Source organism: Armigeres subalbatus, chromosome 2 (assembly GCF_024139115.2).
Source record: "Armigeres subalbatus isolate Guangzhou_Male chromosome 2, GZ_Asu_2, whole genome shotgun sequence".
Classification (NCBI taxonomy): Eukaryota; Metazoa; Arthropoda; class Insecta; order Diptera; family Culicidae; genus Armigeres; species Armigeres subalbatus.
The window spans coordinates 49,284,332-49,310,906 of NC_085140.1; the positions used below are offsets into that span (position 1 = coordinate 49,284,332).

Sequence of the window (26,575 nt, forward strand, 5' to 3'; positions counted from 1 at the left end):
TTTACATATAGGCTAGTTCTAGCGGACAATGCACTGTCCGACAATACTAGCGCGATATTAGCGCAATGTAAACAGGAATTGTCCTCGCTAATAATCGTTTACATTATGCTAATTTCGTGCTAGTATTGTCGGATAGTGCATTGTCCGCTAGAACTAGCTCATATGTAAACGGGCCATTAACACCGATCAACCAATGGCCACCGACTCGTCCTCCTGGATTTCGGCAGCAGCATGAAGAAAAGTCTGCTTCAGACGCAGATGCAACTCCACTCTTCACTACGGAGCAACTGGTTCCCATCTTTAACCAACTGGCGACTCGTTTGCATGGCTGCAAGACGCGATTCGATCAGATTCTTACTCTAGGAATGTTTGTAATTGAGAACGGATGTTAAGCTGATCCAAATAAATAAACGCCAGCTCACCAGGTTTGGCTGTTTTAGGTTAAGATAGTTTAGATAGGTAGGGTATAAAATTAATAAATTAAAATCTAAAACTGAATGCTATAAAGCAGAAAATGTAAAACAAAAAACAACAACAAAATACAATTTCACATTTTGAAAAATATTATTAATAGAGATGCAGAACTACTATACAGGTTAAATCACTCAACATGTAAATCAAATGTGTAAAACAAAAATATTGAAATAAAGAAATATTTTACTACTATACTGCCCGAGCCATTTTGATCAGGATTTCGCTGAGAACGGTCGAATAAGATTTTACGCAGAGCAGACGCAGCAGAGCGAACACAGCAGCACGGAGGCGCTCTGGTAGCATTTTCAAACGAAAATCATCGAATTGGTGGTGGAAGTCTGCGTTGGTGGTTGTCATTCAACCTCAACAACAAATCAAAATCTTGTGAGGAAATTCCATTTGACTGCTTCTGATGCCATCCATTTGAACAAACTCATTGCATCATCTCCCTCCGACGCGCGACTTGTGGTTGTGCTACCAAAGGGCAACTTTCTGTCGTCGCCAAACGATGGTTACCCGGAAAAAATCGATATCATTTCTAAAGACTAACGAAACAAAACCAAAGAATCTTGCCAGAAAATTTCACTTTCCGTCGACAACGGCCAAATCGATTAAGACGCCACCTTAGTGAAAAATGTCGTTTAGCTGCCTTAGTTTTTCAAATGGCGCATTATTAAAAACAATAAATCTTTCCAAAATCGTCATTGTCGTTTAAACAGCCGAACAGTCTGTTTGTCTAGGTAAACAATTTTCCCAACGGTCAAAACCTCTTCTTGGATAAATAGTCCTGAAAAGGACTGTTTGTAATTTATTCTTGAAGTCCCGCTCACTTTGCCACCAGCGCTATAGAAAACGATGCATGTACGCTTTCATCGCGGGCGGAAGTTGAACGTTGCAAATTAATTTGTGTTTGGTTTCGCGCCACCTCCGATTCTGCTTATTTTTTCCTTTATTCCGGTTATTTTTGAGCATAATGTTTTCTAGGATTCTGATGATACCCACTGAAAGATGGACGAGTGGCTTCAGTGGCGATGCGGCCGATGAGACGTTCCTTTTCCACGGATGGTTCATCCAACTGGGAGCTACTTTCAGTTTCTTGATTCGGTTGACCTCCGAGCAGTTTGCACAATGGTAATAAATTTACACAAATTATGATGAAAAATACCCTCCATTTCGTATAGCTACGTAGTCCTACGTCACCTTTGCGTACAACCCGATTGGGCTGCACCTTGGAGTTTTTTTAATTCGCTTTCTAGTTTAGATGTTAGGTTAGATGCATCAAACAAGAACTATTGTATTGTAATATAATAAAGCATGCTTGCTGAGAAGGTATTAAGTGTCAGTCTTAGGGTGCTCATCTGGCCCCGTCCTACCCTACACTCTTTTCTTACTCGTGGAGCGAGTATTTCTACCACTGACAAGAACTGTGACATAGGGATGAGGAGGGTGCCGGGTCGAAAATGATAATTTTTGCGTTACGTAATTAATGGATCTTCCCTTAGGAGAATTGAAATAGAGTCCAATAGAACTCAAAAAAAATAAAAAAATAAAATCAAACAAAAAACAATAAAGCACAAATTTCGTGCTTTGTTTGGGGATAACATCAATAGTGGTGGTCCTGGGGTCGTGGGTGCGTTTCATAACATCATCACTCACTGCAGTGTTTCCAATATACTACGGCGTAGTGTTAATGCCGTCGGCATTCGTTTGATTTGAGGCAACAAACATTGATAGCTTGACACCCGCTTGCGTGGGGTCTTTATGAAATGTTTCATAATTAGGCACCTACATTTCAAAAGGGCGAAACTAATTTTCTTTTCAAGAGTTTCTCATTTCGATGGTAGGCTCATGTGCGCCCACCCTCCAGCGCCATTTTATAAAAGAAGAGGATTCGCATCTTTCATCAGAGCTGTTGGATTGCGTGAGTGGGTTCAAATAAGCCCACCAGCGACGTTAGAAGCAATTGTTTACAAAAGTTTTAAAATATTCTGTTAAATGTAACTTACCTTAAGATTTCGCTTGAAAAACTATAGTGGACCAATGTACCAATAGTGGACCAATGTACCAATAATGGCGAGTCCCAATCAATGGAGAGCACCTCTATGGGTCCCACAATTATTTTATACCGCCACTAATGGAACAGTGTACCTATTTATGCAAGCAATAGTTGGTAGTTGTTGATGTTAAAAAAACATCAATCTCATTTTTGTTAGCAAAATTTTTACTTTTTTTTTTGGCTAAGATACCTACTTATTTGGCTAAAATAGGAAAGCTGATCGAAACTCTCTCATAAATTGGCTTATTGGTACCGTTACCCTAATATAAATAAAGTACAAGATCTTTTTTTTTTTCAATAAATTCGACAATTATTGTAAGAATATATTAGGAGCTAGCCCTTAAGTAATTAATCTTTTTCTTAATCTAAATATATCATGTTTTTGAACATGATATCATTATGAATCAAATCTCAAACTCTTTCTGGGAGGGAAAACTAAAAAATAGGGGGAGATTAGACCCACTTTGCCCCTGTCTATTCACGCCAATGCTCTTACCCAACAAACATTGGAGACGGATACAAAAAAGCCTACTTCGGCTAAAAAACTAAATTGTTTGATGCGTAGAAGTTTTTGGTCTGTTTTGATAAAAGATAAAAAATCGAGATCAAGAATAAAAAAAACCTGTTGACCTATACAGTCCATTTTGAAAAACCGAACCAACAATGCAATGAGGGCCCGACTGTTTACTTCGATGAAATTTACTTCCAGGGTTCAGCTGCCGTAAAAACTGTAGCCAACAATCTTCCGTACACCATGTTTACGCTACTCTTAACTGAGTGGTGATAACGGCGTTTCTATCTGTTTTGTTAAACCTGATACTCTATGTTTTGAAATTTTTAAAATTTTCACCATGAGTATGGAAAATCAGGTATTTCGCAAATTTGTGGAAAATTGGGGTGTTTTAGAAGAAAGTAGAAATAAGGAAAAGGAATGAAGTATGAGGTGAAAAGATTATCTCATTCACTTAATTTGCACTGATTAGTAGTTTTACTGCTTGCTTTAAACGTTTTAACTGCTACCTTATTGATTCATCAAACAGCTCTACACACGTTCCTAAAAGTGTCAATTCGCACATTTCCATGTGGACGAAGTCCAAGTTTGTCAAACAAGTTTGACTGTGAAATGCAAGCTGAGGCGAATGAATGTTATGAGTTCCATGCCGGATTGCGGACTATGAGGACAATCGATTTGTCGATGACTCATTGGGAGCAGTTTCAGTTCACATTCTGTGATCGCAGATTTCAGAACACAGATTTCTGCCCACCCCAATTTATCACACTACGCTAAAAGCTATCGCCAAATTCCCGTTATTTCAGTTTGCATTTTTGCACACTCTTCCAAGAATTAGACTGTTTCGAAAATGAATAAAATAAAATAAATTGTGACACAGCATCCCTAGCTTTAGCCAGATATTTTATGTCAACCCAAAACATTTTGAAAATTCTAGTCATTCTTTTTATTTGTTTATCTGTATATCGTTTTCTATACAGCGTTTTATGATCGACTGATAATAATTTGATAATTGGATTAAAAATGTGCCAGTCTACCAGCATCCTCCTCATTCACATTTTGTCAAATGCGTATTTATTTATTCGTGAAACCGGTTCCAGGCCCGGTAGATCATTCTTTTGTTTGTTTGACTAATTTTCGGCCGCAACGAAATGAAATTGCGACTCGTTTCTGGTTCCGCCTTCCATGAAATCTTTTTTGAGCGAAAACATCAAGAAAAAGTGGGACACTCACTTGGAGCGTTTGGTAGCCGACCGCACGTTGAAGGTGAAGGCGGTCAAATCCTGTTTTCCTAGGGGCCAATAAAAGACCAACCGTTCGAATGCTATTTGGCAGTCGAGAGCTTCCGAACTTGACCTACACGCATGCAGCCCGAGCAAATACTTAACCTCCCGGGGTGAGATATAGATCGCTTTAAATCACCGTGGTGTGCCGTCACCCTACCTTCACTGTTAGGTTAAATCAGCATTTCTGGATCTAACCAACTAACGGAACATCTTCAGCAGAAATCAAATTTACATTTATAACGATGACGGGTGCTCATTGAAATGCATCTTCACCAGTACTTACTTCAAATGAAGTAAGTACCTACATACAAGTAAATCCATTGTGCATAGTTCAAGATATTTTTTTGGTAATTAACCTTTGAACGTATCACTACTTGATGTTTCCATAAAAAGAATGTTTTTAGTCACCTGTTGATTTTAACTATGTTTACTAAAGTTCGATAGAATCTAGCAATTTTGCATATGCCCAGTTCTTAGAAAGTTATTTGCAGAATCTTACACAGAATTGTAAGATAATCGAGCGTCAGATGGTTGGGTGTAAAGATGTGTCGTTGAAATTGCGAAGCGCATTTACATTGTAATATGAACATGATTTTGCCGATAGTTTTGAATCGTAAGTACACATTATCATAATAGATTCGCCTTTGATGCTGAATGCTACGCAATGGTGAGATGAAATCGGGTAATGAGCGTCCAGGATAGCCCTAGTCATAGCTTACGAGTTCCAGTTCCACGCTTCCACGGATCTGTGGATAACATCTTTCTCAAGAGTTGTGTACTTAACAAAAGTGCAGGGTCTGCCTTAGTGGTGAGGTTTGACAGTGGGCTACATTTTAGTAGTACGTCCTTATGCCTAACGTCGCAGACCCATATGACCCCAACAGACAAATTGATGTATAAAATCGCATGATGGATGAAAGTGAACACTGTCTTCAGCAAAATTGCTTGAAATTAACTCCCCTATCAGGGAAAAATATCAAGCATGGGCGACCAAGGCCCTACGACAACCTAGAACGTCATGAACACGGTGAAGTTACGAATGAGAAAATTATAGGTGAATTGGCTGCGGATTGTATTGGCTTAGCTTAGCTTTGTTTAGCAGCTTTAGCTTAGCTTAAGTGACTCTAATATTCAAACAATCAATAACGGCACCGGCCACGCCCTTGTAGTCAGTTAGGAAGAGGGAAGGAATATTAGTAGGTGGTTTTTGCTATTTCAAGACCGTGTTTACCTCTGCGTCTCCTCAAAAACCACAGGAAGGATTATCAGTTAGTTGGTAGGCATCGTTGGATCTGGATTCACTCTGATAAGCGATACGACTGTGCCATTCTTTGTACACAATGATTTTACCTAACCATGATTCGGCCGCACAAAGCAGAACAAACTAACTCTCTGCACACCGAGCAGGAACACGATCAAACGCATATCTATTGATTTACTTCCAGAGCGCACAAACTACTACGATACCAGATCGTTCGATGTCTATATGAACCGAGAATAGACAATAGTCACCAGGCATGCCCGATGCCATATGCAAACTGTGAAGGATTGCGTTTTTGACGACCGAACCGACGTGCTGTATTTCTGTATCGGTGAAAGTTGCTTAAAATCAGCAAATAATTTGCCGAAACCCAGCTAACAAACCTAATTTTTGACGAGATATCAGTTTTTTATTTTGCTGGGCACAAGGCTGTGCGGATTTTGCCGAGCTGCAGAAATAAAAACTGAGTGTGTATGGCTAGTTCACATTATTTTGATATTCAAGAAACATATAAACCAAGAATCTTTTTATCATCAAGATTAAATAAATGTCTCACTTCATACATACTATGTAGTCTAACGGTAACATACTTTGATGGTATTTTTGGCGCTTTAACCAAGCTGAATATATAACGTTCTTAGGTAAAAATAATGTTGTCATACATTGCAACCATTGCATTGCATGAATTCTTTCATTTTTCTAAATAAGTTAAGTTGTGGCAAAATTCGATTGAAATTTTTTTGATTTATAATTCCTGAAAATGCGTCATGTACTTCACACTAAGAAACATGTTCAACGAAATCAAGATTTTGTCATGCTGGATGATCCAGGATAGTTGAGATGATGAAAATTTAATTACTTGAAAATAATAAAAACTCGGTAAACAGTTCAGAGTTCAGATTTACTCAATGTTCTATTCAATAATTCTGGTAAGTGGTTGTAGTTCGACTGGGATAATTGTTCTTATTTTCTGAATTTGTTAGTTTGAGATATTCAAACGGGTTTATGTTTGCAGAGTCCGACGTTTCGGCCCGTTATTGAGTCTTTTTCCTGATGAGCATTTTCTTTGAAAAAAGATCAAATAAACGAGCCGACACGTCGGTCAATGCAGGTATAATTCCGTTTGAATATCTCAGATCGAAAAAGTCAAAAAATAAGTACTACTGGGTTAAAAGACTATTATTCTTCCATTTACTTCCACTATTAACTTTTTTATGTATCAACAAGCAGATACGCATTTCGTTTCCTACTTGGAAACTTCTTCAGTGTTTGTTATCGACTGAAGAAAAACATTGCTCATTAACTTTAAATATGGTGTGTAGGTAGAACTGTAGGTAAAAAATTAGGGCATGTCGCTTGAACCGATTCGTCGTCGTCCCGTGGGTAGTAATCTAAACAGCCAGGTATATCCGTTTCCTTGATCTTTGTTAAGTAAGTTTATTTGTTTTTGTTTGTAAATTTCTAAGCTTTCCGCTACGTCAAGTTTCCAAGGATTTTGTATTTGTCTGAGAAGTGATATGTTGTCTTTGGTTAATTGATGATCTTCGTTAAATATATGTTCGGCTACTTTAGATTTGAAATGATAATGTATACCTTTTTCAGTGTCTTTGTTTGCTTTAGTTACTTCTGCCAAATGTTCTTTTAACCTCGTGTTAGTGTTCGTTTTGTCTGTCCTATGTAGATTTTGTCACAGTGTGGGCATGATATTTTATAAACTCCAGATTTTCCTAATGCGTCAACGGGGTCTTTTGTGCTTCCAAGTAGTGTCTTCAGTTGGTTGTTCCTGCTACTGAAAACTAATTCGATACCAATTTTTCTAAATTTAGAGCGTAATGGTCTGGTTATATTATGGTCAAAATTAACGGATACTCGTCGCAATTCATTTGTTATTGGTGATAATGTAGTCAATGATTTTCTATACTGGGTTTTTCTATGTTTGTCTATAATAGCTTGAATAGTTCTAGTTGAGTATCCGTTTAGTCTAGCTGTTTCAAAAATGTAATTTAATTCTTTCTGTTTCCCTGTGACGCTAAGTGGAAAAGTCTCGAGTCTATATATCATGTGTTGGAATGCGGCTGCTTTGTGTTGGTGTGAATGGTTTGAAGTGTTGGGTATAACTCTTTGTGTGTGTGTGGGTTTTCCGTAAATTTCAAAATTTATTTGGTTTGATTCTCTAACTATTAAAACATCCAAAAAGGGCAATTTTCCGTCTTTCTCTTGTTCACAAGTGAACTTGATATCCCTATGTGCACTGTTAATGGCTTCTAGGGTTGTTGGAGGTGCGTCTTTCCTATTGATGCTGAGGATGTCATCTACGTGTCTCCACCATCGCTCAGGAATGGCCCCTTTTCCTTCAAATCCTTTTCAAGATTAGCCATGAACAGTTCACATAAGAAAGGGACAGAGGATTACCCATTGGTGCTCCTTTTGTCTGCTTGTAGTATTCTCCTCTGAATGTAAAATAGTTCTCTTCTATGCAAAGTCTTGTTAATTTTAAATATGTGCGTACTTTTGTTTTCCAAGTTGCGTCTGATTTTTGTCTAAGTAACCAATCTTCCAACAAGACAATAGCTTCTTTTACGGGTACACTTGGGAACAGTGCAGCCACATCAAATGAAACCATTATCTCGTCTTCTTCGATATTTCCTGAGTTTTGCAATTTTTCAATAAACTGTTTTGTGTTTTGTACTTGTCTAGTGTCTGTTTGTGTATGTGTGTAGAGTGTTTGGAATTCTTTGACTAACCATTTTGCTATTTTGTGAGTTGGAGACAGTTCCGCAGATATTATTTCTCTGATTTCGTTTCCGGGTTTGTGAATTTTTGGTTGTTCTCTAATTCTAGGCAAAGTAAAAAACCGGCAAAGTAAAAAAAAGTTATCTGGTCGACAGATGTTTATTCGGTAAAATAGTAAAATAGTTTTGCCAACTAAGCCGAGGAGATTTTGTTGCGAAAGTAAAAAGGAGTCCACTGGCGGAGACAGAGGTGGGGCACCACACGATGCAATCACACCATTGTTCTAATAGGCTTTTGTTCTTGCGCCAAGTGGTGCCCCACCAAATAACAATAGCTGGCGACGCCAGTGGCTAAGTCCACTATCGCAGAAGTGTGTAATAATATTAACTAAAACTCAGCTACGCTGTAGTATGTAATGCCCTTACAAGTATGTTTTTTAAACAGATTTTTTGATTACTTTGTATTATACTTCAAAATACAATTCGAAATGATAAACAAATATTGAAAATATACCGCGGCCCACTTCAACAGTTCAAAATTGCTGTTTGGCCCTCGATAGCAAGCAGGCTGGGGACCACTGATCTAGTACATCCCGAAAGAATATTTTTCAACTTGTTCTACAGTTCTTCATTATTAATCGAGGAAACAAAAGGAACAGATTAAATTTACTGGGCAATACCGCTTAGACAAATTTGGGCCTGGATGACTTAAGCCACCTCTGAAAAGGTCTGCCGTTTGTCTGCTATTTGAATTTCATCCATTATTTTGGACGGATTCTACGATCGTGATCCACTGACTGGTTGAAATCTTCACCGTCTCGGTGGAAGAAATTTGTTTGGAATCGTGTGGCTGAGATACAGCAAATAACCGCCGTTGGAACTACGTTTTTGGAAACGAGAATCCTGCAGACGCAATCTCACGTGGCATGTCAACAATGGACCTTGTTGACCATCCGCTTTGGTGGCAAGGACCTATGTGGTTGCAACAACCGAAAATAATTTGACTTGACTCCAACACAACATCAGATGGGCATCTCGATCAGAAGCGACTGCAGGAACGACACAAAACCCCATTTTTGCATTAAACAACTTCTCTAACAACCTTCATTCGTCTGGTTGCTTACATTCGCCGCTTTAGCAACAATTCAAAGATTCGTGATCGTGAAAGTCAATACAGTGGAGTTCTATCCACAACTGAACTGGATGATGCGTTAGTTTGTTTGGTGAAACAAGCTCAGTGAGAGTCTTTCATTATCAGATTCGCACTACTGGGCAAGTAAAATCAACGTCTACGCTTAAGTCTCTACCTCCCATTCCCATTGATGGACTTCTACGTACACGTAGACGTCTGAACAACGCAGCATTGCCAGCATCAAAAGCAACTGATTATACTGGACTCTCTTTTTTGGTTGTGCGGAATTACCATCTAAGTCGACTACACGCTGGACCTACACTGCTCAACGCTATCGTTCGAGCAAAATTCTGGCCTCTTTGACTACGAGATCTCGTACGCAAGGTCACGCACGAATGCGTAAACTGTTCTTGGAATCGTCCCAGTCAAAGCGAAATCATGGCAGACTTGCCTTCCGTTCGTGTTTCGCCAATACTGCCATTCTTGAATACAGGAGTGGATTTCTGCGGCCCATTCAATCTACGACCGCCGTTACAGAAAGCTGCCCCACTGAAAACGTTCGTGTCAGTCTTCGTTTGTCTATCGACAAAGGCAATTCACCTTGAGCTGGTAGGCAAAATAACTATTGATTCCTTGATTGCTTCCTGGAGGAGATTTGCAGCACATCGAGGAATACCCAAAACTGTTTATTGCGATAACGCTACAAACTTTGTCGGTGCGTCGAACGTTCTGCAGTTGTTTCGATCCCAACAAAACCGTATGGATGTCGTTCAGCAATGCTCTTCGGAGGAAATTCAGTTTCTATTCATACTTCCCCGGTCCCATCATTACTAGCACTATTTGTATACAGGTATGTTCGATCAATAGTTTTACACTTAAATTCCAAGCATTACGGTAAGATTAGGATTAGTTCTTGGAACTTGTTTCTCGATTTGTGAAACATGAATCTTAATATTCTTCCAAATCGTTTTATGTTTTCATCAAGATTTTTAGCAATTTCTGGTAAATCACTACTTGGGCCCATGGACCCGGTTCCCGGCTCACTGCACAGAAAACTAATGATTTATACCGTTTGTACGGCTTCCAAACGGTATAAATCATTAGTTTTCTGTGCAGTGAGCCGGGAACCGAAGCCGGGATTGATAATTTTAAAAAAGTCTCCCATTTATTTTTCACAATACTCAATATTTTCAATCACTTGTTTTAATCCAATTAGTCCAATTGTAGAAAATAAAAATGTAGATTTCAAAATATCACTCTCCGATGCCACACCACTGAGCCGGAGTGATTCTTTCCACTTTTACAAAACGGTATCATCAAATAAACACGTACCTGAAAATCGTCACAGTGCTTGATACAAACATTGCTTCAAGCTTTTAATCACCACACCATAATGCTAAACATTTGAAAATGTATTCTCAAACCGAACAAAAATTCACCTCGGCCCAAGAACTTCTACCTGCACTGTGCTGCCAAAAGGCCGGGATTATGAAAATGATCCTTCATCGTTAATCGGAAAACTGTATAATACGTTGACGCTATCATGTTATTTATAATTCTCTCGATTTAAATAGGTGAAAAAAATATTGTTTTTAAGTATTTGGAAGAAATTTGGATGAGTAAACATAAATCTTCTCAACCAAATAAAAATGATTGTGAATAATGCCATCTGGCATCTTGTTGTCGTGAAACGTGCATATTTTTGTTTACGTCGCATTTTCTACCGTCCCGAGAGAGAGAATGAGAGTAAAATGTTGAGAGATTGAGTGAAATTTGGCTTAGGCCGGGAACTGGTTTTATGTATGCCGGAATGGCAATCGCTATGACTGAAATGAGTGCTGCACCTCGTTAATTTGAATCAAATAGAAGCTTTTTTGAACGATATTTAACACAAATAGCTATTTTTAAGCAGAAGTGAACCCCAATGTAGTATTATACAGTCCACAAAATTCAGGAAAAGTTGCTTCCTGTCATAAATATCAATTAAATAATGCAGTCGTACGCCTTATATACCCTATATGAAGATATGAGTGGAAACATTTTTCGTTTTTGGCCCAATCTTACCCCCTAGGCCCAATGTCACCCCAGATGTCACTGTTTTGTTTGTATTCTTATCAATTTATGTTTATGTTTATGTTTTTCAGTCAATGTCTATCGTTCGGGCTCAGCTTGCCAAAGTAAGATTTTTTGATGTTGTTTGCACATATTTTTTTGCATTACAAATATTGCATATTTCATAACTGATCAAAACTGACCATATTCACCGGAGAGCCCAACTTGTCAGAACAGTCCCCAATCAAATTGTTTTGTAATATCTTGAAGTGTTCGAAACTGTGATACACATGTCGCATATCGGCTAACGGAAGTACTAGATAAATTCCCCACGACAACCGAAAACCATAGTCCACTAAACATCAGCACAAAAGGTCCACAATATATGAACACTAGAGTGGGGCGCAGTTGTATGGAAAAACGCAAACTTCGTCCGATCATGTGAGATCAAGGTTTTTCTGAATCGTTTTGGCACCCCAATCAACTGTGCAAAATATGGGCTCGATTGGTTGCAACCTCGCATGCCGCATCGCGTTTTAAATTTACATGGAGATTAGTATGGGAAAACGTACTTTTTCACATTTTTGCTCTAAGCGGCTTCAATTTATCATCAATCACGTGACTCAATACGTTAGCATATAGTCTGGAAGATGCCGAAAGACTTTGCCGAAGAAGGTACGTAGCTGAAAGGTCTACAAAAAATGTTATTACGTTTCGAAAATTGATTGTTTAAACCTTATGCAAGAAATCAAAGTTTCTGCCAGCACTACCGGACAACCTGTGGTTATCGAAAGGCCAAAACTCATCTTCCTTCTTATCGGATTTTTTTCTATGTGAAATAATTCCGGATAGCTCCCATCAGCTCTAAAGCCCTATAAGATCAATTATTTTGAAATAACACTTAGTTAAATTATTGGTCTACGTAGTACGGCAGTGCTGGCAGAATAAACAATTTTTTGCATATGGTTTGAACACTCAATGTTCGAAGCATTATAACTTTTTTCGTGGACGTTCCAGCAACGTGCCATCTTCAGCAAAGTTTTTCGGCATCCTTTGGGTTATACTTTAACGTAATGTGCCACTTGGTTTACGATGAACTGAAACCTCTAGTAGTAGAAATGCAAAAATATGCGTTCTCCCATACTAATTTCCATACAAACTTCAAACACGATGCGGAAAGCGAGGAAGCAACCAATCGGTCCCAAATTCTGCACAGTTGTTCAGGACCCAGAATGGCTTCGAAAAACCATTGATTTGAAAAAATGACCATGACGCCCCACTCTAATGAACACCAGTAAGTAAATGAAAAACTCTTGGAACAGTTCCTACAAATCCCCACCCCTAATTTTCTTGCTGGTGATAATTTGAAAAAAAATCCATAATTGTGCTGTCAGCGGTTTAAGTTTTGAAAATCTAAAAACTTAATGCGGACTGTACAAGGGGGGTACTGGGTAAGGCAAATTTTGGGCATAATTAAATGTGTTGTAACTATGTCAATTATTATCCGATTTTGACAATTCACCGACAATTCACAATTCCGCCGTTTGGAGAAGGCGGACCAGGCCACTTGGCAAGTGTAACATTGTTCAAACTGAAATCTTTTAGGATGTTGGTTAGTCTATACTACTGCTGACTAACGGAAAATTTGTGGGATTGTTCGTTTACATTTGCTTCATACTACATGCTAAGTATGTGCGATGCACCGCATATTACCCCCTGGTTTCACCATATGTTCATAAAACCGACCATCGCCATCGGATACCGGAGATATTCCGGGTTTTTCAAAGGTAGGTTCAGAATCGTAAATTTGTGGTGAGTATTAGCATAAGTTGTGGTTAAAAACAGAACAATATTAGTAAACACAAATAAAGTAGGTGTCTTTCTGATTGGAACCATATGTTGAAATTCGAAATCGGACCAGAATCAAGTAAGATATGACCGTTTGTTTAGAATCGGTGCAGATCGGGAGTGTTAAAAGGGACCAGGCCACAAATTTATTTGAATCACGCTTTTCGGCCGATCTTCCATTATGATTACATTCCAGAAGTCTTCTGATACGTCAAGAATGAAAAACCAACCAAAAAGACGGATCTTGAAGTCACTGGGGTGCCCCCGGGGAACTCGTAGAGGGGACATTTCAGTTTTGGCACCAAAGCAAGAAAATTATTGGGTTCTTTTAGTGGAATGTCTTCATCCACCATAAGGCGAGCTAAGTACATTCTTTTAATTGTAGTATGGTGAAATCAATGGAATAGTACTAAACTCGTCTTATGACAAGCAAATAATCAATTAACAAACATATTTACACAACTGTGAAGACCCAGATGGTAATCAAGTTGTTGATACTCAGTGATTGAAGCGGTTTCTTTTTTCGAACAACGGTTCCAACAGCAATAATTCTGGTCCCTGATGCTGATTACTTTTGTTTCCCAATTCAGTAATGAACTATCAAGCAAAAGTAGTTTCTCGAACGGCAACTTGTTCATGACCACATGGGCCGCCGGCAGTTGTTCGAAACAAAGAAACGGAGAACCAGAAACCGGAGAGACCCGACATTCAAACGATAAATACCAAACAGCCTTCAGTTTGAATTTGATTCGGCAAATAGCGGACTCAATGACGCACGCTTCCCCTCGACGTAATCCACACCCCGAAAAGAACCGGCGGGTGTTGTTCGGCTTCGGTATAGTGTTATGATTGCAAACACGTTAGGGACCGCTAGAAAAAAATCAACCACACCGCAAGCTTTCGAAGTGGTTTGTTTAGGACCCTTAACCGGCAGTTGTTTTATTTTGTTCGAAATCACCTTTTCGGCTACTTCTAGTTTGCAGGGTTGTGTTCAAATTGACCGCCACGTGCCCCATCGAGGGTCTGTGCATGTTCGACTGACTGACAAAAAAATGTAAATTCTGAATTGTGTAACAGCTAAATGGCTTCAGCTGGTGCCTTTCAGCGGAAAGATCTGGTTAACGAGAGCATCCAAGGTCGCACCGCAACATTGAAGACCTCAAGCTTAATTAAGTCATGCTCAATTCGAGGAGTAGCCACGAGTGAGGTGCCCTTGGATGTGTATCATGAAGTCGTTGTAATAAAGGTAAGGATCGTTGAATCTAGTCTTAGCGGTTGTAAGAGAGGATAAGTTTGCATATTGCAAATAGAATCATAACTGTTACAAACGCTGAATATGTATTTTCTAATGTTTCATTAATGTTTCTATATGTTACAAAATACATAAACACTAATTAAAAAGTAATGTTATATCCCAGTGACCTATTTTCGCATTTTTTTTTAATATTTTTATATTCTTATGCATGTAAATCACCTTTCCAGCAGATCACTATTTTCATCTACATGACTTTTTTATTACCTCCCATAACACTCACCTCATGATTGCAGCTTGACGCAAAACGACTTGCGTTCTCAAAACAAACATCCGATTGAGGTTAATCCAATTTGCGAGCCGACTTCTTTCAGTTATATTAACTTCGTTATTTCTTCTTCGAATTTCTCACATTTCAATCTCCCCAAAACGAAAAACCTACAACAGCTCGCCTTTTCGTCGTCTAGTCACCCATTTAAATCATTCCGAATTGAGCAACACACCCGGCACAGACTGGCTGCAGCTCACTCCAGCATCCTATTCGAACCGATATAGCAGACCGGTCAAAGTAAATAGCAAAGCTTTTGTTCACGACCAACTGCTAACTTCGAGCTGCCAGGGAGGTTCTGAGCAAATTCTTCCGTGTGTATACTTTTTCAACCAAATGAATCTTTATTCGCCACATTCAATCACTTCGTCACTTAGCACTTGCACGTTTCCTTGTTTTCAATTATTATTTTCACCTTTGTACAGGGTGACGATAATTCACACCCACACACGCTTTTTTGCACAACACTTGATGCTTCTTGACGAGCCGTTGCTAAGATTTCACTTCACTCATCATCAGGCTTCAGCGATAATGGCATACCGTGCGCTTGATTTTGGCTTAATCATCCGAATTCATTACGCGGTCGACTCTAATCAGACTTGGCCTTGAGCCTTGAAGTTGCAAAACAAGAGTAAGTAGCACTGGTTGAGAGTTAATTGAAATTATAGCTCGCTGTTGATGGTCCTTGTCGAATGTGGAACATTGGAACGGAAGTGGCGCATTAGAATCAGAATGGTCATTGTCCTCGCAAAGATGGTGTGGCTGATGGGTCGGTCGAGCGGGACTCGATCAAGAGCTGGAAAGAATAATGGAAATTGAACATTTAATTAATTTAGGTTTTAGTGGTGATTACGAATAGCAAGCAAATATATTTATAACTAATACCATATTAACGTTTGTTAACATATGTACTACAAAATTCAGCTAATGGGATCGTTGGGGTTGAGAATGGGTCAAATACGAAAAATGTTATCTTTCTCTTCATATCTTAAAAACTGTTATGACTCCTGATAAAAAAATTTAGACGGTGCAAAAGACTGATAAAATTTATGTCTAATAAATCACAAAGCAAGTTCCAATAACTTAATGGAATAGTAACGTTATTTATATAAAATTATTGATTGTAAGCCTGCCCTAAATTAGTGCTAGTAGTGCCTCAAAGATCTATTACTAAGTTAGTTTATAGATTATCTTGCTGTTTTATCGTTTATTATGTTGAAATGCAGTGAGAATGGGCCACGTGAAATAATCTGCGTACACATCTCAGAGGCGACGAATATCAATATGTACCAGCACAAATACTCCTCAACTGTAAACAATACCAGATTCGACAGCTACTCTCTTCACAAAACTATTTTATTGGAAGCAACAATTTTGTAATCATAAATCCTTTCGTCAGTCAAAACAGGATTACACGGATTTTTTTTACACGGGCGTTTAAAAAATCCCACACAAAAACTTTGCAAAGGTGCTCCATTTTGCATGATTCGCCAAGAAATCTTTAAACTTTTTTTACACAATCCGTCATATTTTGAACTGAAAACTTTTTTTACACGGAACGCATCCCCCGTGTAAAAAAAAGAATCGGGTGTAGTTCCCTCTCTTGCACATTATGCGCTTTTCAAACTCAAATTTTCTCGTTAATCGCCATGCTTCTCGATAGTCCTCTAATCCAAAAAGCGTGACGTATTTTATAGACGACTACAAAACCTGTTTGTAGTGAAGAAAAGGGATATAAAAGTATAATAGTATAATAGGAATTGGTATGAACTATTCACACAACTACAAAAATTAAAAACTTTTTTTAAATCAATATTTCAAAGTAAAAGACGTGCGTATTAGGTTTTTTTTTAAATCGGGCATACTTCTTCTTATTTATAAACTTTTGAGTAATGATTTTTAACGGAATTACAATCACAGTTTTGTGAAATTCAATTCAAAAATCTACCAAAATCTAAATAAGAACTGACAAACGCATTTTGAGCTCCCATTGAAAGAATTTTTAAAATAACTGCAAATATTGCTGTTCCAGAGAAAACTTTCCTCTTTACGGTTCAATTTTTAAACTACCGCAGCTGTCACTTCATACTTTTTCTCTGCTGTTTGGCATGGCATTCTACGATGACAACGCCAAATATCAGATTTTTGTTTCAGTGTATTGAAGATTTTTAGGCTTGCGGTAGAACTTTGACAGCTGCGGAAGAACTTTACGGAATCCGCAAAATGGAAAATATTGAAAAGATCCGCAATATGAAAATCAAATTCCTTTGATTTTGAATCTTAAAGCAATTTCACGAAAAAAAAATCAATTCATAACTTAGACGAATTTTTTTTTCTGATGTCATTATTTTTATCCGGTATTACATCTCCTACTGGGACCAGTACTGAGATTTTCTTTTTCATTGAGAGAGGTCACGCGATATTTACATTTCATTCTCTCCCGCTTTCATAGAAAACGTAAACAATGAATGGAATTCTGCCAAATTTTCACGGGTTTTTATTTCATGAAAGCGCATCAAACTATTGCAAACAAGCTGTTTCTTCTTCAATAATGATACTTCTTATTCGAAAATCAAAAACAATACAATCATTTTATCGACTAGCCATCCTTATTTGCACAGATCTATTAAAACTATTTAGAAATTTAGATTTCAAAACAAAGCAACATTCCCATCATGACTGCTTGTAATGTGACAGGTAGGTGACCGGGAGACGGCTACATTTTCATTCGGTCTCTTGAAAATGAAAATGCAGCTGTTTTCGCTTTCACATGACAGTCACGAAAACTACCAGTACTGACTGGGACATTCAATCGTAATTAACTGCAAGCTTTCTAAGCTAAGTTGCCATTTTTGCATTCGTTTAAAATAAGGCTAATGATGATTCTCGGATAATCAAGGAAGTGTAGAAAATTACCAATCCGAAAATTTGCTAGACCGTAGCGAGAATCAAACCCTCCCATATTCAGCATGGCCTTACTTTGTGGCTAACTATCTTATCGCTAGATCAAACCATACAAAAACAGTTGAAATTTCAAAGAACTACACGAAAAAAAAAGTAGAAACGCCTGGAAGCGTCTCATGGAAATTTCGTAGAACCCAGGGGAATTCCAGAAAAAATCAATTGAAAATTTCGTGGAAAATTCTAAGATGTTCTCATGGAAATAAAAAAAAAATCCGTGGGTTGCTATGAGTTTACAAAATTCTTAAAATATTTAATTGAAATGGATAGGAAATTCCAGGCAAAAGTTTTCAAAGTTTTTTGAAAAAAATCTACTAAATTTGCAGAGGAAAATCTTATAAAATACTAGGGAAATTTCTGGAAAATTCCCAGGGGAAATTCTTCCAAGAAAAAAATCTTCGGAAATTCCAATGAACTCAAATTTTTGAGATCCTCAAAAATAAGTTTATTGAACTCTTTAGGAAAAAATATTTGTCAGTTCCAAAGAAATTTTCTCGATATTTTTAAGATAAAATCTTTGGAAATTTGGAAATTAAACGAAAATGCTTAAGAATTCTCACATGTTTTGCCTCTCTTGTATACTAAGGCTTGTTCGCGACAAAATCTGGACACCCCAAAACACGTATAACTCATGAACAAGTGAAATATTTCGTAGAGTGTCTGTACTATCAGGAAATATTTTATTTATTGGTATTACACGTACTTGATGGATTATGGTGTCGAAGGAAGAACAAGTTCGAAAATCATTTGAGTGCAGCCGCCATCAAAATCTTACAGAGGAGGACAAATCTTTCGGCACGAACTGTTTCTTGGGAAATTTAAATCGACAAGGAATGGAGTCATTTGAAGTTTTGAAGTTTGGAGTTTCTTTACAGGTTCCATTCGACGGGGAATCCTGTCCCAATGTTTGCTATGGATAATTGGCCACATCGAATCATTAAATCGATTAATCAGGTTTTTTTTTTAATTTTAAGAGAAGTTGGGGATGGTTGCTGGGAGGATGGGAGGTTGGATGAATCATCAGCTGATTGTTTGATCGATTGGTCTTAACGTTTGATTTTATACAGATTTATTATTCGCTTCACCCATTGCATTGTTTAGAATAGTTATTAGGTGGATTAATTCAATTATCTAGAGTAGAGTGGGGCAAGAGTGCGCGTTGGGTAAGAGTACGTTTTCGATTTTTTGAAGTTATTAAACAAGATAAACTAGCAGCACTGGATCAGTTTGGCAGACACCACTTAGTCGAGCGACGTTAAAAATTTATTTAAACATTTATTTCTTTCCTAGAATTATTTCTCTTCTTCTGTCGTTCCTCTGTATCTACTTTATTTTTCCTATCTACTTGATAGGCTTCATGGCCGTGCGGTTAGCGGCGTCAGTAATCTAACCGTATTAACAAAGTTTGGGTTCAGTTCCCGCCCTGGTAAGAAGAACTGTTCTCGTAAAAAACTCGTCTCGTAAATTCTCTACTGATCCACTGGGTGTTGTGTAAATAACCTGTCCGTTGTCCAATGCTAGGTGTTATGTATTCAAAATGTACGACCTTTGGTCGAAGACGGCGATCTTGTCTTTTCTTTTAATTTAATGTGTACGCTATTTTAAATTTCTAGCTAGCTGTTACGTGTGTGTGAGTGTGTTCTATTCATTTACGCATGCGCTTAATTCACTTAAGGTACCGTGGATGCTTTTAGCGGCTCCTCTTTACCGACTTGTTCTGATGTCGCGTCTTTAGGAGCGCTATTGCGGCATCTCTAAGTCGCCGCGGTGTTCGCAACCCGGTGAAAGAATTTAACTGTTCGACAGCTAATGCAACGTACACACGGTCAAACATTTCGACTAACACAAACTCCACCCCACGTTTAGTCAAACATCCACAATGTTCCTCAAACAGCAACACGAACACTCATTTCGTCCGACCAACAACAACACACATGAGCGACCAAAGCGCCAACGCGATCATCACCCATACAAATATATGGCAGTCTGTGCAACTTCATTACAAGCATGTCTGGCCAACCATGACTCCGCCCTCAACAGCTCAAACCAAAACCGAGCTGCTTTAATGTTTTCCAACCAGCCGCCAACTGTCAAACGTTTGCTCGAACTGCTTTACACACGGTCAAACAAAGCAGTCTCTGAAGCATTTTCCTGGGGAAGAAGTCAATATTGAAGCAACATGAACATTTTTTGTTCGAACAATCAATTTACAGTTGGCAAATGCTACGGATTTGAAATGGCAATCGATTACACAAGGGCAGTTCGAATTTTAATAATGTTCAAACATTCCAACTCCCATACATATGTCTAACAGCTTCTTTTTGATAATTCAGAAGTGTTGGCAAAAAATCAAGAAATTTGGTGGATATTTAGGCGGAAAAGCAACTTATGTTTCAATCATTCATTTATTTAGACTGCATCTAAACAGATAACACTGAATCAACAATTTGACGCCACAATACACGGTTTGAGGCCGCATCTCTCTATCCTCGAATACGCCCCACGCTCGCCAAGTCATTTTGCCCCTGGTCTGCCCATCTCGCTCGCTGCGCTCCACGCCATCTCGTACCTGCCGGATCGGAAGCGAACACCATCTTTGCAACTTTGCTGTCCGGCATTCTTGCAACATCTCCTGCCCATCGTACCCTTCCGGCTTTAGCTACCTTCTGGATACTGGGTTCGCCGTAGAGTTCGGCGAGCTCGTGGTTCATTCTTCGCCACCACACACTGTCTTTTTGCACACCGCCAAAGATGGTCCTAAGCACCCGTCTCTCGAATACTCCGAGTGTCTTTGTCTTTGACGCATTCACCACCAGTCCAACTTTTGTTGATTCACGTTTCAGGCGGGTGTACAGTTCTGCCACCTTTGCAAATGTTCGGTCGACAATGTCCATGTCATCCGCGAAACAAATAAATTGACTGGATCTGTTGAAAATCGTACCCCGGCTGTTACACCCGGCTCTCTGCATGACACCTTCTAGCACAATGTTGAACAACAGGCACGAAAGTCCATCACCTTGTCTTAGTCCACGGCGCGATTCGAACGAACTGGAGTGTTCGTCGAAATCTTCACACAGTTTTGCACACCATATAACCCCTTCCTTCCACTCCTCCGGTAGCTGTTCGGTTTCCCAGATTCTGACTATCAGTTTGAGCAGGCAAGTGGCCAGCTTTACCGGGCCTATCTTGATGAGCTCAGCTCCGATACCATCCTTCCAGCTGCTTTATTGGTCTTTAGCTGTTGAATGGCATCCTTAACTTCCCTCAAGGTGGGGGCTGGTTGGCTTCCATCGTCCGCTGAACTGACGTAGTCATCTCCTCCGCTGCCTTGACTTTCACTGCCTGTACTCTCAGCGCCATTCAGATGTTCCTCGTAGTGCTGCTTCCACCTTTCGATCACCACACGTTCGTCCGTCAAGATGCTCCCATCCTTATCCCGGCACATTTAGGCTCGCGGCACGAAGCCTTTGCGGGATGCGTTGAGCTTCTGATAGAACTTGCGTGTATCTTGAGAACGGCACAGCTGTTCCATCTCCTCGCACTCCGCTTCTTCCAGGCGGCGTTTCTTCTCCTGAAAAAGGCGGGTCTGCTGTCTCCGCTTCCGTCTATAACGTTCAACGTTCTGCCGGGTACCTTACTGCAGCGCGACCGCCCGCGCTGCGTCCTTCTCCTCCATAATCTGTCTGCACTCTTCGTCGAACCAATCGTTCCGTCGATTTCGTCCCATATACCCGACGTTGTTCTCCGCGGCGGTCGTCGGTACCGAACATTGTTGATGACGGATAGTTTTGGGCGCAGTTTAACCATCACCAGATAATGGTCAGAGTCGATGTTAGCGCCACGATATGTCCTGACGTCGATAATGTCGGAGAAATACCGTCCATCAATCAGAACGTGGTCGATTTGTGATTCTGTTTGCAATGGTGATCTCCAGGTGTACCGATACGGAAGGCAGTGTTGGAAGTAGGTGCTGCGAATGGCCATATTCTTAGAGGCGGTGAAATCAATTAGACGTAGGCCGTTTTCGTTCGTCAGCCGGTGAGTGCTGAACTTCCCAATAGTCGGTCTAAACCCCTCCTCTTAGCCAATCTGAGCGTTCAAATCTCCTATGATGATTTTGACGTCGTGGCTTGGGCAGCTGTCGTACTTACGTTCCAGCTGCGCGTAGAATGCGTCCTTATCATCATCAGTGCTTCCGGAGTGTGGGCTATGGACGTTGATTATGCTGAAGTTGAAGAACCGGCTTTTGATACTCAACCTGCACATTCTTTCATTGATCGGCCACCACCCGATCACGCGCCTTTGCATATCGCCCATCACTATGAAAACTGTTCCCAGCTCGTGTGTGTTGCCGTACCATTGATCCCTTCCAACAAACCTCCTGCAGCGCTACGATGCCGAATCCACGGTCTTTGAGCACATCGGCGAGTATGCGTGTGCTCCAGATGAAGATTGAAGAGATTTGCAGTTCCACGAACCGAGTTTCCAATCGCTAGTCCCTTATCGTCGCAGTGGTCTTCGCCGATGGTTCCGTGCTCTTTTGTGGATTTTCAAAAAAGCGATCGACAATAGGAATAAGACAGAGGAAACTTTTCACCTCTACACAGTTTTCAGGTTTACAGAAAGAAGTGTCCTCGATTTGTCAGTAGTCTAGAAATGAAAGCTCCTGGCTTTCACACAGTTGATATTGGCTCTATGTTTTTTTTTGTTGGGGCGTAGAACCACTGCGTCCATTGAGTTGAACTTTTGTGGTATTCCCCTGATTGCTCTTAACTATGTATTCGCATTCGAATTACAAATCTCTTTGATTGAGCACACTTTTCCGCAACCAACCAGTTGGTCATCAACTTTTGTGCTTCCCAGGAATTCAATTCCATATACCGCAGAAAGGTTCTGGGCCAATGAACTGTGTATTTGAACCTCGTTTCGCAAGCTCGTCTGCCTTTTCATTACCTTCAATGCCACAATGTCCTGGAATCCAGTACAGATTTACGGAGTTCTCTTGGCACACTTTTCGCAATGAAAGAATGCAGTCCCAGACAAGTTTTGATGTACATTTAAAACTACTCAATGCTTTGAGTGCCGCTTGACTCTATGTTGTTCCAGTTGCTCTATTACAAACGCAAAATGTCTGTCATGGTAAATTAGTTCACATATACAACACGTCAGTACCTTTAAGTAGCGCCAATCGTGGAGAGCTTATGTTCCAAACCAACAGCACCCACTATAATTTTCGAAGATTTTCCGTGAAAATTGTTGTTGAATTTCTAAAGAATTTCTGAGAACTTTTCGCGGAAATATTTTGTTTTGCACATAAAAAATTACGTAGTATGAGTAAAAAAGTAAGACAAAATAAATATGATTTACCTATACGCAAAGCCGGATTTAGCCGGAAGGGGACCCCGGGGCCGACGGTATGTGGGGGCCCCAAAATGTACAAAAAAGGTTGGTTTTGGTACATAAGATTTGTTGGGCCCAAATAAGATATATTAGCGAATTTAATTAAAGCTTCTTTATTTTCATTATGATTGATTAAATAAGCTCGTTTGTACATCGTTGTGCACTACAAATGCAGTTCACTTTGTAGCATATTAGCGTATTACTCTTGATTGTGAGGTCAGCGTTTAATTTAAACTTTCAAGCTACACCCAACAAAAAACATAGGCTGAATACCTTATTATTAAGCTGAAGCTACCTATTTTTAGCGAAATAACTTTTTCAACATCTTCCAATTTATATTAGGTCCTACTTGGCTTGGCACGGGTTTCAATTCGTACGTTAATTGTTCAAAGATTTAAACATAGTTTCATAAGAATTTCACAATTTGACTGTTTATAGAAAATACCTTTATTAGTCAAATGCTAAACTATTAGCCAATAACGAATATAACGCCAACAGTCACTACCGGATATTCCACTACAGGCATGAGTAATGCAAACGAAAAAATAAAACGAAAGTGAGTAAGATCGGTCTCCAAGATCACCTGATGCTGCCGATGATGATGTACTGAATCAATAACTGGTGTCACCAGTAGCAATAGCAACATCATCCATTGGAAGAAGTCGTGATTGATTAGAGGTTTCTGAATGTTGCATGAAGCACTGTGCAGCGTGTAGTCCTCCTTCGTTACGGACCCACATGGTTTCCTAGACCTAATTCACGCTAATGGTCGTATATTGCAATCAAACGGAGCACATACGTCGATGATTATTCATTGGCGTCATCCATGATCGTTAACGGGTTTTCGCATAAAGCTGATGAAGTGGAACCAATAGAGTGAAAAATTTCCTTTTCGACTCACCCCGGCACTCACTCGTTAGGTTCACTATTGCGGACGATTGGCAGAAGACTCCCCTCCGGTGAATGTTAATAACACCGGTTTTCCTCCGAAAGAAAGGGTCGTTTTCTTTCGAATGCCACAGTCGTGACCTCCATGAAGCTTCCACCAAAACTGCGCAAAACTAGTCATGCAACAGGCCTATCTCTTTCGTTAACGAACGAAGAAGAATAATGAAGTGGAAATTAGCATTTTCCACACCGAATCGCTTTCCCGCCGAATCGTGTAGGCAGATTCCGCTGATTTCCCGCTTCCAGTCGGCGGCTTCGGATGACAGCCTGCGCAGAGACAAATGACTAACTTGGCGGCATGTTGAACTTGCACTTTTGGTAAGAGTTTTGCTTATGATGGCGCACAGTGGGATAAAAATCGGCTTTTATTGCATGGATGCTTTAGCATAACAATAATACATTTGAGAAGCGCATTGGTTGTAAATTTTTCAGGTATTGTGCTAAAGTTCATACTTTAAACCATAATTTTGGACAGAATGACTTCTCCTGTGAACTTAAACTCCATTGTTGATAGTGAGTCAGAAACAGTATTGTTTCATTTACATGTTACGCTTTTATATTCTTCTTATCTCTAAACAAAATAGACATAAATTTCATCACAACGAGTCCATTAAACGACCATTGAAAATTTTGCTACAAATTTTAAGCTAGCCTTGATATTAGTAAAAGAGAGCGTAATGAAAGAGAGTCTCTCATTTGGACTTACGACGTTTTCAAAAATCACGCGAGATTTGATTTGCATTTTTTTTTAATTTATTGGAACGAATTTGCAAACATTTTAATTTTTTTTCCTTTCTAGAAAGAAATTACAGTGGTTTAATGATTGCTCCAACACAAGTCCCATTTTTCCAGTGTGCAACAGCGGAAGATTGAATAAAAAATCATTTTTTCCCACATAAGTATGTATTAACAATTGTGTGATTGGGAAAAAATGCTCACAGGAAGACGGCTTGGATAGCATTGCATTTCGCGCAAGTCTGGCTCAGCTATGTCGCAGGTGGCATGCGCGTTGGGGGAAATCAACTACAGGATTCGGTTTATTGCCGGTACCTTCAAGAGCCAACAAGTCACGGACAGAGGTGGAGCGATAAATATTTGTAAACAGACGTTGTCGTCGTTGTCTACGACCTGTGAGTGAAATTTCTTTTCCGCGAACGAAAAATCGCCGGTTGCTTTTGATAATATTTATTTCTGATTGTAAATTTGTCGGTAGGAAATGGGGACGGGTAAGGAATGGCGTTATTGTAACTGAGTTTGGGATAGTCTTTCGCGTGCTGCAGATTCGGCTATGAATATTAAATGCGTAAAGCAAACGGCAAAAAAGAAACGTGTGGCAAATATTAGTGAATATCAATTGTTATTGTCGTTAGGCATTTCAAAAAGGTTGCGCAATGTTTTCGTTACGAAAGTCCTGTCGTGAATTGAGCACTGCTTGGCAATGGGGCTTCGAATACATTCGAAGTACCGTGCAAACTCAAACTTCGGACGTTTAAGCACTTTCTGATGTACAATCATCCTGTTAACTCACATTTTATATTACACCGTTTAAATCACCATAGCAATCACTAAGTACAGTATTCATCTTTTAACTACGTTTTTAATATGTGCAAGATATTTCGAAGAATGTTTGCATTTTATGAAAATGTCCGGCTTCTGTTTAATTCAAACCTCGGACACCGGCGGGGTTGTATTCATATTTCGGACACAAAGATTCAAACTTCGGACACCTGATTACACCGTACCGGGAAGAATAATTGAAAACAATTTTCACTCCACAGTTCAGACTGTCTTTCAATCATTTCATCGCATTGTTTTAAAATATCTTATTAAAATGTAACTATACTAAAACAAGCGAAAACTATTAGTCTTTCCGATCCAGCTTCACGAAACATTTCGATGAAACATTTCAGAAAATTTCCCATACGAATTTAAGCGTCCGAAGTTTGAGTGTGTCCGAATTTTGATTATCCACGGTAGTTTCGAATATGCGGTTTTTAACAAATGAGACGTACATTCAATGAGAGCACCAAGAAGTTAACAAAACATGTTCTTTTTATTCTTTGATAACTCTGTACTGACTGGAACTTAACCAACTTTTTAACTTATTATTCTGATAGCATTTCCACCGTTGAAAGCTTTTATGTGCCCACCATTGCATGAGTATGTATCTTGTCTTATGTGACAAGTATTCTATGTCCAGGTAGCCGATATCGTTTCCCATCCGAAAACATCTTCTACCGGACCGAGAACCGAACTCGCCATCTCTCGATTGGAAATCCTATGGCTTTGCTTGCAAGGCTAAGTGAAGATCCTAAGAATGAAAAAAATACATTA

The 26,575-nt window shown here is 39.3% G+C and overlaps 2 protein-coding genes across 2 annotated transcripts in view; one reads left to right on the forward strand and one right to left on the reverse strand.

The window, feature by feature from the left end:
* LOC134218552 (uncharacterized) overlaps nucleotides 1-26,575 on the reverse strand; it is a 508,615-nt gene that overhangs the window by 455,916 nt on the left and 26,124 nt on the right. The window contains exon 2 of the mRNA XM_062697689.1: nucleotides 14,888-15,728. The gene's annotated coding sequence lies outside the window, so the exon portion shown is untranslated. The remainder of the gene's footprint in view (nucleotides 1-14,887; nucleotides 15,729-26,575) is intronic.
* LOC134218553 (Bardet-Biedl syndrome 1 protein homolog) overlaps nucleotides 1-26,575 on the forward strand; it is a 163,504-nt gene that overhangs the window by 79,441 nt on the left and 57,488 nt on the right. The window lies entirely within an intron of this gene.